The sequence below is a fragment of the Propithecus coquereli genome, unplaced genomic scaffold, assembly GCF_000956105.1.
Source record: "Propithecus coquereli isolate 6110/MARCELLA unplaced genomic scaffold, Pcoq_1.0 Scaffold2, whole genome shotgun sequence".
NCBI lineage: Eukaryota > Metazoa > Chordata > Mammalia > Primates > Indriidae > Propithecus > Propithecus coquereli.
The window spans coordinates 4,959,843-4,975,132 of NW_012144966.1; the positions used below are offsets into that span (position 1 = coordinate 4,959,843).

The 15,290-nt window shown below is 41.3% G+C and overlaps 1 pseudogene; it reads right to left on the reverse strand.

Moving 5' to 3' along the window:
* The window catches only part of LOC105809690, a 71,984-nt pseudogene that overhangs the window by 5,019 nt on the left and 51,675 nt on the right, over positions 1-15,290 (reverse strand).

The following is a 15,290-nucleotide window of genomic DNA, read 5'->3' on the forward strand; positions in this document are numbered from 1 at the left end:
AGCACAGCCGCAGGCGCCATGTTCCTGACTGCCCTCCTCCACTGCAGTCACATTCCTGGCAGGCAGTGTATCGGGAACCACCCAAGGCTCTGCCGACCGTGAGAAGAACTACTACTGGCTGAGCATGCCCTTCCTGACTGCCTTCGAGGCCACAGAGACAGACGATGCTTCCAAGTTACGCCCCCACAGATTTACTGTAGACCAGCTCAACCGTCTCAGTGTCACCAAGAAATAATCCGAACCTTGAGCCATCACCCTTCAATTTTATAGATCATGGTGCTGTTCTGTCTTTACCTAGCCCTGGAACTGAAAAACTATAGCTTCTTTAAAAATGTGAGCCTTTGGACCAGAGTCTTATTAAAACAAACATGAGCACAGTAATGTACATATAGAATATCTAGGGTCTAAACTCCCTAATACTTAAAAGTAAAATCACCATCCTATTGTGTTTCTTATTCTTTAGCCTGATAGGAAGACATTAGGGCTTTCCAGGGTCACAGATGATATAAATCATATTTTTAATGAAAGCTACAATAAAGCTTCAAACTATGATTTGGGGTCTTTGCTTAAGTACAAGACACTTGATGAGGCCTTTATCATGCAACATTAGTTTGCATGCCTTCTGTCAAGAATGATTACCTAAACTTAAATGGAAATATGAGCTTTTTCAGTTGAACATACTCCTAAAAATCTGGGAGTTGACTACTAAAAGTAGACATTTAAATGAAATAAAAGGTATTTATCAGAAAAAAAAGTTCATCTTCATTGTTAAGAGTTCATATGTTCCTGTTTTCCATCATCTGCCCCTAAAAACCCAATTGTTTTAAAGTTTTCATTAGGATCATTTGAGATTACATAATAATCAAGGTTGCCTCATGTCCAGGCATATATAATATAAGCAATTATGCATTTCATTTAATGCATTCAATGTCATACCCTAGCCATTTCCCCAGGCTCTCATGAACTTGTGGTAAACATAATTTTAATCACTGCATAATACAGTGACTATACTAGAGTTTTTTAAAGATGTTAGACCATATTTTTTGGAACAGAAACAGATACATAAGACCCAAAAGACAACTGTGATAATACTGAATATTTGAAATCTAATTTTTCTTAATTCATCTACTTAATTTATATTCATGACTTATGAAATGTTCCATATTTTTATGCTGTAACTTTGTCCTATGTGTTGAACCAAGCAGAAAAGTTTTTAGCTTTGAGCACAAAGTGATTTTCTCTAAATGTTTTTGGGACTAAAAGTTTATTTGCCGTGCTCAGGATAAATTGGAGCTCTGGTAATGCCCAGATTTATCAGAGGACAGATACTCAGGGAGTCTTGATCGTCATTAATTGAACCTGCAAGAGCAAAAAATGGGCACAGTGGCCCTGCAACAGAAACTTTAGTGCATGTAAAGAGGTGGGATCCATTGCTAATAGTATAAAAGGAAATGATTCCAATATCCATTTCCAGGAAAATGCCTACTCAGCGTAACTGGGCATCACCCAAAGGGTAGTTAAAGGCATGGTGAGGGCTGAGAGGAGCTCTTCGTTTCTCAAACCCACAGTCCAGAAGCCGAGCTCTGAAGACAGTAGAATTGACTCTTACCGATTAACAGATTCTTTGCAAACACACAGGTCCCATTCTTTACTTGTCCCCACACCCACCTCCCAGTAATGGCATCCAGGTGTGAACCAAAGGGAGCCCAAGACACAGAATATGTGTTTGAATATCTCAGCACACTCTCCGCGATTCTGTTTGAGATATCCACAACAGACGCACCTCAGGTCCTCAGAAACGAAGAGTTGATTGTTGGCTGTGTCAACATCCAAAGTCTTATCCACTTGGAACTTCAGCATCCTTGGGTCCTGCTGTAGAATTGCTCTCAGCTGGGGCTCTGGTTCCTTGGTTTTGGAAACCATCTTACTCAGCGGGTAATTTGGGCCTGATGTCATTCTTCTGAGTGATCACAGAACAGTAGGGGAATAATAACCCATTGGGTTCCTTTAGAAGTGAACTGATGCGTTGGAGACAGCAGACATATCCACAGTTTAGGTACATGGGATTTTCAAGATAAGATAAGCATATGAGACTTCTCTTTGCTTCTTTACGTTGTTCAGCCATGGCCACTGTCTCTCCTCCACTGGGTTCTCCTCTGGCCTCCAACTGCTTCCACTGCCAGCTCAGTTGTGGAGTGTGCTCCACTCATAAGGGGTTTTTATATAGAGGGTCCCTCCTCCTACCTTATTCAGCTTCTGCTTATCTCTTAATTTGATCAGAATTTGATTTAATTATGCCATAACTTAAATTTTTACTGAAGTCATAAAGAGAATGCCACAAAGCAGATCATTTTAACTTAAAGGTTTTTAAAACTAATATGGAAAAATATTGCCATATTATCATTCTAAATTAGGTCTTATATATTATGGGCATTGATGGTAAGATTTGGGTTAGGACTAAAATTGTTAAAATAAAATATTTGGCATCAAAATTAATCTTTATGAATGGAGCTAGTTCAAATAGTTTTTGATCATGAAAATAAAATCTCCTTATATTTTGATCAAGGAAATTAGACTTACTCAGAGGTCTTTCCTAAAATCATGCTCATTTAGATCAGTCATTTATTCAAAAGGACTTTTTCTCCAAGATTGTGAAGATTCACATTTAGAAGTTTGGTTTAAAGAACCCTAAAACTGCCAGGTGTGTAGTCCCAGCTGAGGGAGGCTGAGTCGGGAGAATCCCTTGAGCCCAGGAGTTCGAGAATAGCCTGGGCAACATAGCAAGACCCCTTCCTCTACTCTTCAACCCACCTCCTGAAAGTGGCTCAATTTTCTAGAAATTATTGTTAAACATTTGATTGCACCTAGTTTTTCACTATTATAAATAATGCTGAGATAAAATTTTTATATACAAGCAATTTCTATTTTAAATTTGTTTTCTTACAATAGTGTTCCTAAAGTAGAGCTATAGGATAAAAAATACAAATATTTTAAGATTCTTGATACTTGTCAAATTGTTTGTTGATACAATTTTTTTAACAAAATAACACTTTCCTATCAAAACATGAAACAGCCAATTTCACCATCAGCATTCAGAAGTTTTCTGCATTTAAAAAAACATTTATCATGATATCCCTTTTGTTTTCTTACAATAGTGTTCCTAAAGTAGAGGGTAGAAAATCCATTTGTCTATTTGTTTTATTCCAATTTTGCTAATTGTCATTGGGTATCATTTACCTATTTATCTAGTGGAGAATGTACTATTTTTCTTATTGATGTGCGTTAATTACTTATCCCATAAAGATGTATTTATTTAACTAAAGTTAATTAAGCATCTACTACTATGCTTAGCTCAGGGGATACAGTAATGAATAAAGTAATTATGGTCTCTACTCTAATGAGCAACAGAGATGATGAAGGAAGTGATGCTACAGAGGTGGGCAGAGGCCAGGGCTTTTGGGGCTATGTTAAGGAGTTTGGATTTTGTCTTTTTATTTATTTATTTTTTATTTCAGCATATTACGGGAGTATGAATGTTTAGATTACATATATTGCCTTTGCTCCACCCGAGTCAGAGTTTCAAGCATGTCCATCCTCCAGACGGTGCACACAGCACCCACTAGGTGTGAACATACCCATCCCCTCCCCTCCTCCTGAGTTTCATCTTAAGTGAAAGGCAGGATAGCAGTGATCGAAAAGACGGGTTTTGGAGTCAGACTGACTGAGTTCAACTCTATGTCACTGTAGTTCTGTTGTTTTGGGCAAATTACTTAATCTCTCCAAGCGTCAGTTTTCTTATTTATAAAATAGGATGATAATCACAGGGTTGTGAGGATTAATTGAGATTATGCATGTAGGGCTCTTTACACAGTGTCTGATACACTGGCTATTATTAAGTGCAATGGGAAGCCACTGAAGTGTTTTGGTGTAGGATAGTGACATGAACCCATTTATTATGTCTTTAAATGATCCCCGGTTTCCATGTGGAGGGATCAGGGCTATTAGCTAGCTGGCTGTCAGAAGAGAGGCTTGGACCAGCATGGTGACAGTAAGTGGGAAAATGCAAGAAATATTGTAGCGAAGGAATTGAGAAGGATTCGTGATAAATTGGATGGGGGTGGTAAGGGAAGAGGAAGAGTCAAAGATGACTCCTAGGTCTCCGGTATGCGTGAACTCCTAAGCAGATGGGAATTACTGAGACTTACTGAGAGAGGAGCACTGGACAAAGGGACAATTTGGGGAAGTATATATTGGGGTGTTAAGCTCAAGAGTTTCGGACATGTTAAGTTGCAGAAGATTTCAGAGACATCCAAGTGGAGATGTGTGTATTCATGGTATTGAATAAATAGATCTGGGGCTCAGAAAAGTCTGAGCTGGAGATAATTTAGGAGTGGATGAGATTTCAAATCACGGAAATAGATGAGGTCACCTAGGGAGAGGGAAAGTTCAAAAAGAGGACAGGGTTTGGACCCATGCATTTAGAGGTCAAGTAGAGGAGAAATGTCAGACAAAGGAAGGTGAGATGGAACATCCAGAGAAGTAGAAGAAAGCTTAGGAGAGGATGGTGTCATGGAAGCCAAGAGAATAGAGTGTTTCAAGAACCAGGGGGTGCTCAACTGTGTGGAATGCTTCTGGAGCCTTCCTGGGACAGTAAAAAGCATCTGTGGTTGCAGGCAAATAGCGTAAGGAAGTAGAGAGCACATGTGAAGTCAATCCTTTTGAGAAGGGGTAGGGTTGACCCTTTGTCTTCTTTACTGCCCATTCTTTCCCAGCTCGCCTATTAATGATTTATTTGACTCACAGCAGTTTCACATTTCTGTGTAGGGATCAGCCCTACTTTGAAGGCTGAGGATTTCAGACAACTGAGAAGCTCTCACAGAACACAGAAATCTGCCCTGACCTCCCCAGCTGCCTCCATCCCTGGCCGCAGCGGCTTCGGTCATCCCGAGGGAGCCAGGGTGGAATGAGGCTGCCAAGGGAGCAGGTGGGCACAGCCTACACATCCCAGCAGTGACCAGATCTGCCCTGTGAGCTACCTGGGAATGGAATTTCAGCCTGGGATTCCCTGCTGCTCCTGCAGTTGCCAGAGTTGCAAGAGAAGAGCTGAGGCAAGCGGTTGGAGAGCCCGGCAGGGCTGCCCAGCTCCTGGGCTTTCTCCTCTCTCTCTTTGTTGGTCCCCCTTCTCCTCTCCCTCTCTTAAACCAATGTAATCTCTAAGCATATTTCTGTAAAGCCATTGGCTAACTGAAAATGTGAAGTAATGTTTGGATGGGGAAGGAGAAGTAGCTTGCAGTTAAGAATAGCCATAGTTAATGAAAGCTTACAGTGAATAATAAAAGCATAGGGGCTTTCTAGGTATTATTTCACTTAATCTTCACAGTAATCCTGTGATGTAGGAATCATTATCCTCATTTTACAAATAAATAGACAGGGGCTTAGAGAGTTAAGAACTTCCCTACAGTCACATGGTGATAAAATGGTAGAGCCGAGGATTCTATTCTAGGTTTCTCTCACACAGGGTCCGAACTTTTCATCACCATAGCTGAGAAAAAAATATTCCAGGATGGTTCATCGATTTGAAATTAAAGATGATAATTATGAATACTATGTCACATTATGACATATTATGACGTGTTCGTAATATTTATGACAATGTTAAGTGAAAAATGCAGAATATAAAAGTATAACAACATAAAAAAATGGGAAAACAGCAGAAGAAAACATCCAAAAAAACTATGTGTAATATATGCATACATATACACCTATACATATATCAATATAGGTGGTAAATATATATAATTTTTATTTGTTGCTTATACTTCAGTAAAGCTGGCGGGGAAACTATGTATGTGTGATGGGATTTGGGGTGATTTTATATTATTCTACATTTTGCACTTGTGGTAATATTAGATTTGACATTTTAAAAAAATACAAAAAAAGGACACAGAAGACTAGAAATCAAGGAAACATCATTTTGGGCCAGCAGGTCCTCTTGTGACCTAGCTCTCTGGACTTAGTTTTTCATGTGTAAGTTTAAATTACTAGCCAGCAGTTATTAAGCAACTACCATGTTCCAGGCACGTTTACAAATGAAACAAAATTTAAATCTCCCTACAGTTCTCTAAGGGAGGTTTATTACAGCCAGTCTACAGATAAGGAAATGAAGGCTTGGAGAGGATGAATAGGAAAGGCAGTAGAGAGCTTCAGACCTGGCTTTGAATCTTGGCTTCCCTCTTACAAGTTAATTGGCTGTGAGAAAGTTACTATCTCAGAGTCTCAATAATTTCTACCTTCCAGGGTTGTGATGAAGATTAAATGTGATCGTGCATATCATGCCCTTAACACAGACTATATTAATAGTATAATCATCCCTCAGTATCCATGGGGGATCGGTTCCAGGATTCCCTGCAGATACCAAATTCTGAGGATGCTCAGGTCCCTGCTATAAAATGATACAGTATTAATATTTGCATTTAACCTGTACATATCCTCCCATATACTTTAAATCATCTCTAGATTACTTACAATACCTAATACAAGGTAAACGCTATGTAAATAGTGTTACACTGTATTGTTTAGGGAATAATGACAAGAAAAAGAAGTCTGTACATGTTCAGTACAGATGCATTTTTTTTCCTGAATATTTTCAATCTGAAGTTCATTGAATCCACAGATGCCAAACCCTCAGATACAGAGGGCCAACTGCACTTGATGAATGGTAACTACCATTAATATTAAGCACCTTGTAAAAGGTTTTGCAAACTGAGACAAGGCAAAATAGGAATTTCATCCTAGGGCTGTATGAGAGCAAAGTCTAGGCTCCTTTCCCCAGGAGGTGCTGCCTGGATGATCTTACCTTCCAGGTCTGTTGATGATCCTAACACTTCCAGCTCTGCTTTCGAAATGATAGCCGAAAAACAAAGTCACATGTTTTCTTTTTTTCATTGTATTATAAAAAAGCGTGCGTTGCCAAAGGCCCTGGACTCAAGGGCCAGCCCCTCATTTCTCTGCGTAAGAGAGATGTATGGGTAAGCACCCTTGTGTGGGACCAGGCCACAGGCTGGAGATTTTGTTACTGGATGTAGCTGTGCACGTCCCAGGCAGGCTGTTTTAATTAGCTACATGTCAGAAGGTTATAAAACATTTATACCTTCTGAGTCCTCTTAAAATGTTTTTTTTGTCTTTTTAGATAGTAAAGGAATACTGTGTTATGTTTAAGGCCTTTGGATCCCAGGAGGTCTTTAAGGGAGTTAGTTTTATGCACTTGTATAGTTTGCCTCTTCTCTAGGTCTACTTCCTGTATGCTTTTCTACTGTGCAGGAAGATTAAGTTACTGCTAAGTGAATAATGTAATCTTTCATTCACGATACATATTTCTTGATGCTTTTTATGATGATTGGCAGTATTCGGTTAAATCACATAAAACATTTTAGAAAGGGAGAGAGAAGAGTTTATGGAGTGCTAGGTTGGTACCACACCTGTGGCCCAAACCAGTTCTCTCCTACGTAAAGTTGCTCAAGTATTCCCTGAATGAAACCGACCCTGTATCTTGGCCACAGCTGATCAGAACAGGGATTGGCGTCTAAGCCAAAGACATCACGTGGGAGCCGCGTATACAGGAAGTTAACAGCCTCTGACAGAGTTTGTTGTGAAACTCTGCCTGGTCGGCAGAGTCTGTTGGATGGGGATAAGCCGACGATGAGTTCACACAGAGAAGGGCAGTTATGCTCTGTGTCAGGAGCTGTTGTGCCAGTTTCCCACGAGGCCCCGCATATGGCCCTAGCTTGGAAGTCCAGGAACCCAGAGTACAGCTAGGGACAAGGAGGACGCACTCCACTCCCACAGCCAAACTGGTAATCTGAGTGCTGCTTCTGCCAGCAAACTTGAAGTGTGTCCCTAGTATTGGCCCTCAGAAATAATTTAAGCAAGTCCCTCTTACAGATGAGGAAAACTGAGGCCCAGAAGATAAAATGGCCACATGGTTAGTTAGCTCTCTTGGGGAAAGGAGCTCAGATTTCTCGATTCTTAATGTCATGCTTCAAGCTAGAGTGCTATCTTGTGTTTTGGCATGCTGTGGTGACATATAAACATACTTTTGTAGACACAGGTTAATATTTTCCTTAATATCCATTCATCCTTTATGTGTTTAATGCCTGCTGAATGGCTAGAACTGAGCTAAGAATTAAGGTGACAGAAGGAGAAAATATAGGCATTACCCTCCAGTCATTTATGATCTAACTGAGGAACAACATCCGTCAAACTACTTTGTAATGAAATGATAATGTGAGTCAACAGAATGATGGAATGAGGGCTGTACTTAGTGAAGGGGGTATAAGGACATTTCTTTTGAGTAGCAGATAATTGGATTGGCAGTGGCTGACTGACGTGATGCATGGAAAAGGGCTGTGGAGCTGCCAGACGCAGAGGGAAAAAAGCCCCGTGGGTCGGGACGCACGGGTAATGCCTGCTCTGTGGGTGCGGGCAGCCGTGCACCGTGTTGTTGTCCGGTTTCTAGTGCAGGTAGACCAGTGTTGCGCAGACGCAGAGGTGGATACACAGCATTCCTGTTGCCAGAAATAGGCTGAGCAAAGATTTGAGAATGAGTGTGTGTGTTTGAAGGACAGTGGGGAGACTGACCTGGCTGAATCGAGAATTGAGCAGATAATAGAGGCAGGTAATGGAATGACAAGTGGAAGTGTTTGCCTTTACCCTATGACGGGGCCAATGTTTGTGCCACTGTGGGAAACGAAGGCACCAGCTGAACTTCACCTTTCCTCGGGGGTGGGCTGTGTGCCAGGGTGAAGCAGGGGTGGGGGGGGCAGGGCAGATGAGACTCTGGCCTCCGCTCACGCCCGTACTCTGACGTTGTATAGGAACACTTTTTGCCTTTAAAGAAACAGTTTCTTGTTTTAATAAAACAAGCTTGAAATTCACTGCTATAAGCAAGGGAAGGTCTCTGGAGATTTTTATCTCATGAATTTGGTGCTTTAGGAAGATTGATGGGGTACTAGTTCGTAGACTGGATCCAAGAGGGGCATTAGGGTACCGTTGCAATTTTCAAGTGCGAGGAGACAAAGCTCTGATACAGGATTAAGGCAGTTGTCCTGGGGCCGAGATGATTAATAAGAACCATTTCAGGGGCAGAGCCAGGGAGGGAGGAAAACTGAGGCCCAGAAGATAAAATGGCCACATGGTTAATTAGTAGCTCTCCTGGGGAAAGGAGCTCAGACTTCATTCTTAACGTCATTCCCATCCAGGGAAATAAAGAATAAATAAAATGAAATTTTGTTCATTTCAAAAATTTGTACTCTATCAAATTATCTTTTAGACGATAAATTTTGTGAGGGCAGGAAATTATGTCTGTCTTGTTTATCTGGTGCCTGGGACATAGTTGCAGTCAATAAATATTTGTTCCCTACAAACAATCAAACAAACGTCTTATGTAACTATTAGGATGATTTCTGCTGTGAGTAAGAGAAGTCTTGACCTCCAACTGGCTTAAACAACAGGACATTTATTATTTTACATACCTGAAAGATCAGAGGCAGAGTAGGTTCCAGGCTCAGGACCATTAGCTGCTGAGTGATGTCATCGAGCACCCAGGTTTTCTCGCTCTCTCCACTGCTCAGCGCCCTTGGCATTGGCAAGGCTTCGTGTCGAGACTGGTGCTTCTCATGCAGTAGGATGTCTGTCTGTAGTGATCAAGCCACGTGCTCCCTTGTTTCAGGACAACAGAAGGGAAAGAGAAACCTTTCCCCTAAATCGAGACCACAAATCCTTAGTTCCCATTCCCATTCTCACCCAGTAATCAGCCAAAAGAAAGCCTTGTACTGATTGGCTTTGTGCTCGAATCCAGTGTTACTCTTCCTCTGAATACTGGGTGGGGGTGGGGGGCGGGGGGGTGGCAGGGAGAGCTAGACAGATGAACAAAATTGAAGTCTAGTAAACAGAAATAAAGGAGAATGGCGTGAACTCCTAGGGCACAACTCAGGCCCAGCAAATCACAGTATGTATTTTAACAAGATTCCCCAGGCGATTCATATGAAAGTGACACTTGGGAAGCATCGCTCCATGCCACACACTTTCATCCCTTTGATGCCCTTTGCTTGGCGGGTAGAGCAGTTGAACATCTATGTCATCGTCAAGGCCCAGGAGTGAAGAATGAACTTCAGTTCCGTCGCTCCTGAGCTCCTATAGCATTTTGTTTCTATTTCTGTCATATATCTTCATCCAATTGCATTATATTTTGTTGTTTAAATTAACTTAGAGCCCCCAGGCACCTAGCTAAGTACTTGGTACTAAAAGGTACTCAATGAGTTGCTATCCATCCATTCATTTATTCAACAGATTTTTATTGAATGCCTATGATACCTGGTACCATTCTAGATTCTGGGGACACAACAGTGGACAAAGCAGACAAAGTCCTCTACTCTGTGGAGCTTACATACTAGTTAGAGGAATAAGATATTTTAAATTAAATTATTTGTTATATATATTTCTGGAGTGAATGAATTAATTCAACAAATATTTATTGAGCACCTACTGTATGTCAGGCAGTGTTCTAGGCAGTGGGATGACATCAGTGAACAGAAGCAGACAATTCCCTGTCTTCAGTGGTGCTTATGAGACTGATAGATAATTAATAAGTAAATTATGTAGTATAAGAAATAAATGCTATGGAACAAACAGCAGTTTAAGGGGAAAGTCGAGAATGCTATGGAGTTGCAATTTTAAATGGGGTAATCCAGGTGGGCTTCATTGAGGACATGACAATTTATATTCTAGCAGGAGGAGTGAAATTTTCTTTGTTTTTTGTTTTTGTTTTTGTTTTTTTGAGATAGGGTCCCACTCTGTTGCCCTAGGCTAGAATGCAGTGGCATCATCATAGCTCACTGTAACCTAGAATTCCTGTGCTCAAGCGATCCTCCTGCCTCAGCCTCCAAGTAGCTGGGATGACAGACATGCACCACCACACCTGGCTAATTTTTTCCCCTCCATTTTTTGTAGAGATGAGGGTCTTGCTGTGTTGCCCAGGCTAGTCTTGAACTCCTGGCTTTAAGTGATTCTCCTGCCTCAGCCTCCCAAAGTGCTAGGATTACAGGTGTGAGCCAACTCGCCCAGCCTGGAGTGAAGTTTCCTGACATGACTAGGAGAATGATGGTGCAAAAGTAAGGATGTTGCAGCTATAGTTTCTTCTTCTTCTTCTTCTTTTTTTTCTTCTATTTTTTGTTTGTTTGTTTTGTTTTTGAAGAGAGGCAAGATTATGAGTTAGTTTGGGCTTGTTGAGTTGGAGCTCTTGGTGAGATATCCAAAGGAAAATGTCCTATAGACAATGAAAAATGTGGGCCTGGAGTCTGCTTACGAGGTCAGGGTGGATATATTAGATTTAGACATTGTTAATATGGTGCCTAAATCTAAAAAAGTGAGAGCTATGATGTAGAAAGAACTGGAGGAAAGAATGTAGAGGAAAAAAATCAGGGGCTCATGTCTGAGCCTTGGAGAATGTCCCTAATCATGGGGTGGAAGGAAGAAGATATTTTTGCCTTGCCCAGAAACATCACCGAGTGATTGATTGAGTTCAGTAGTAAAACAAGCAAACAAACAAACACATTTTACATATTATGCTTCCTCTGTATTGACGATAGATAAAAGAGTACACTCGGAGAAGGAAATATACGAAGTATGGGCCGCTGAAATTTTAATACTTTTCTGAAAGGCTGTGATAAGCAAAAAATTAGTCATAGTCATCTGTGTCTAGACAAGTTCAGTCAAATCGGCCAGGATAAAACAGTCTGTCCTTGCCCTTGACGCTTCTCCATGGCATAGTCCTGGGAAGAGGGCACAGCCATCAGGCCAGCCCTGGGTGAAGCTACTGGGCCAAGCGCCGTAGCTCACTCTTCAATCCATGCGGTGGAACCAACCTTTCATTGGTGGCAGCCTCACGGATGAAACTCAAGTTTTTGTTGCAATTTTCTTTTTACCATGAAGGACCCTTCTGACCTCTCCCAATAGTACCTGCTCTTTTCTCCCTTCCCAGTGCCTTTCTCTCTGGCTTAACCATTACCTTTATACTATCTCCTCGTTTTCTAGAGCCAATTCTGCCTTTATTTCATTAACCCTCTCAAAGGTATCCTCAGAGCTGCAGTAAGAAAAATTACTAACATTGGTGTGTTAATGAAAGATAAGACATTTACTGGAATCCACTTGTTCATCTTTTCAACAAATATTTATTGAGTGACTATTATGTGACAAGCATTGTGCCAGGTCCTGGAAATACAGTAGTGAATCAATGACAATTCTGGCTTTCATGAAATTCAAAGTTTAATTGGGGAAAAAATTAGTCAAATGGATAAGGATTACATAGCAGGAAAATGCTAAAAGAGGGGTAAATTTAGGGTTGGATAGTCTTTGGGGACAAGGGTAGAATAGGGGGAAAGAGTATTCCAAGCAGAAGGGACAATGTATACCAAGGCTTGGAAGCAAGAATGAGGGACTAAGAACAAGTGAGTGCACTGGGGACAGGCAGTGGCAAGAGAGGAGGCCGCAGAGATCAGCGATGGCCGGACCAGAAGGGCCCTATAAACCCTGGGAAGGAATCTGGACTTCATTCTGAGGGCTGTGAGGAGCCAGCTAATGGTTTTAAGATGGGGATTGTCATAATCAGATCGACATCTCAGAGAGATCACATTCGTTGCAGTTGCAGTGTGGAGAACAGACTGAGGCACAGAGACAAATCAGGAGGTCACTACTGTCATCCTGGCAGGAGTCAACGGTGACCTGAACTGTCCTACTGTCAGAGGGAATGAAGATAAAGGGATAGAGTCAAGAGCTCTGAAGAAGGAATCTGTGAGTGATTGAATGGGGTCAGAGAAGGAGAGAGAGGAGTCAAGGATGATTCTGAAGTCTCTGACTGGGATGGAAATACTCCCTAATGGCAGAATTGCAGGCATCCGTGACCTGGGTCTGTAGCATAGATTTTTTTTTTTTGGGTGGAGTGCGTGCTTGTCACACTTAAAATCACATTATGCAAACAGCTGCCTACCCCAAATATTTACCTTTAAGGATGGTTCTGGCACTCATTTTTACTTACTGGCATAGGGAGATCTTTTGTCATGTGAGGACTGGGAGTGTTCTTGGCCTGAGGACTTTCAAAGTCTAGTGAAGGACCACAAAGTGTTTCCTAGAATTATTCAGGTTATTGGCAATTTTTACCTAAATGATGACTTGAGTCCAGCCCCCGGCCCTCACATTATAACGTTTCACCTTTATGCAATCTCTTTTCCCTCTGCATCCTGTTCTTCCCACCTCCCGTTCACAGTGGAAGCAGTTGACAGCTGGGAGTCTTAACAATGTGACATACTGAATTGAATCAGCTTTCTTTTACTACTGTTTGTATCTGAGCACTGCGTATTACACAGAACACACATACACCACACACACACACACACATACACACACACACACACACACACACATACACACGGCTGTATTTGGAAATAAAGTATGCATGGCTTACAGAATTTTTTAACAAAATTCCAGACAACCTAAATGCAATCCCTGCTATGGATTATATATGTCGATAGTGCTATACCATAGATATTTAGATGTTATACATCTCAAGGAATGTACCTAGAAATCCGAATTATCATTAAATACGTTTTATTAATATAAGTTCTCATTATAATTTATAATGCCACAAAGGATGGTTAATGTTGCACAGAAAGAGTTATTAGAGCCATAAATGAGAATACTTGACAAAGCAATGAGCTCTAAAAAGAAAATAAATACACCTGGTCTGCCTTAAATGCTTTTTAAAAGACTCTTTCAGGAAAGTTCCTGTAAGTGACTTAAGTCTCTGTTTCCCCCTGGGGGATGCCAGCACTTTCTTTGGCCAATACAACAGCTGCACCATGCGGTGCTGAGCTGCAAAAGGCACAGCACGTGGCTGCGGTTGCTGCCCCAGCCCTGGCAGGCTGACCTGTGGAGGTTCTCAGCTGGCACATTTAAGAACTGTTAGGAAGTCAGATTTTTCACTTGTGCAACAGTGTATGAACTCATTTGCTTTCTGCAGCCCCTGTTAACTGAATAAGAGGCATTTGTAAGTCAGACAGCATGGCCATCTTTTAAATTGGGCCTCTCAATTACTGGCATTTATAACCGTGTTCAAGGCTAAGACAATAAAATGGGATCGTTCTTCAATTCAAAGACAAACACAATGCCAAACTCAGTGGTGTTTTAGAGGATGTGTCTTTACCAAAATAATAGTTTATCTGTATATCTGCGTTTTTAGATAATGGATTGTTGTGAACCCTGGCCTAAACTCCTAAAGGGTTTCATGTCTCTGGAATTAGAAGAAGACTAGTTTTATAGGTGTTTTCTTTTCTTCTTCAAGGGATTCTAGTTGCTGAATTATGTGTTGCACCAAGGCCTGTGGTGGAAGAGGGTAGGTTTGTGAATTAGGAAGGTCCAATGAAAACTACTATTTATGTGACCCCTGGTGGCTGATGGGAGTGATTGATAAGCCTAAACAATTTTTCTTAAAGGCTAATTTCCTTCTAATAACAGAGTAGCAGATTGATGCATAGGGTCTGGTTGGTGTTTCCTAAGATTCATTGTTGCTTGCTGTCACATAGACAACGTAGATAGAAAAGTAAATAAATGAGTCTATATTCACTAATTTATTCCCCTAATATTGTCATTAGAGGCTGTTGTGGCTGTTTGGCTGCCCAGTTTTGACTGCCTGTCTTAGGCTACAAAGGTACAAAAAAAAGGGAGGGGAGAAATTCCTGGGTTGGGGGTTTGGGCAGAGGAATAATTATACCTTTGCCAATGCAGAGAAAATGATAAGGTAGGAGCCAATGGAAAAATCAGTATGAATCAGAGTATGTTGGCTTCCTTGTTCCTTGCCAAGCTCACGTGTCCTATTATACTCCAGTGATGGCAAGAGCACTGGAGTGGGAGCCATGACATCTGGGTACTTTGTCCCGGTACAACTATAGACTCACTGGGGGAGACTTTGCACAAATTGATTCTCTCGCAGCTTGAATTTCCTCACTGGAACGATGAAAGTGTTGGACCAGACAGTGCCAGTTTCCGGAATTAGTCGTTTGGCCTTTTACCCTTCCCAGCACTGCTGGAGAAAGTTAGGATCTCCTTTCTACAGACACTGCTAGTTCAAAGCTTGTAGAAATGAGTAACTGTGCCTGCTTGCCCTACAGATTTGAAATCAGCCATGTAGCTAATCTCCATCAGTGGCTCTTAAAGTATGATCCAGAGCCAGTGGAATTTGT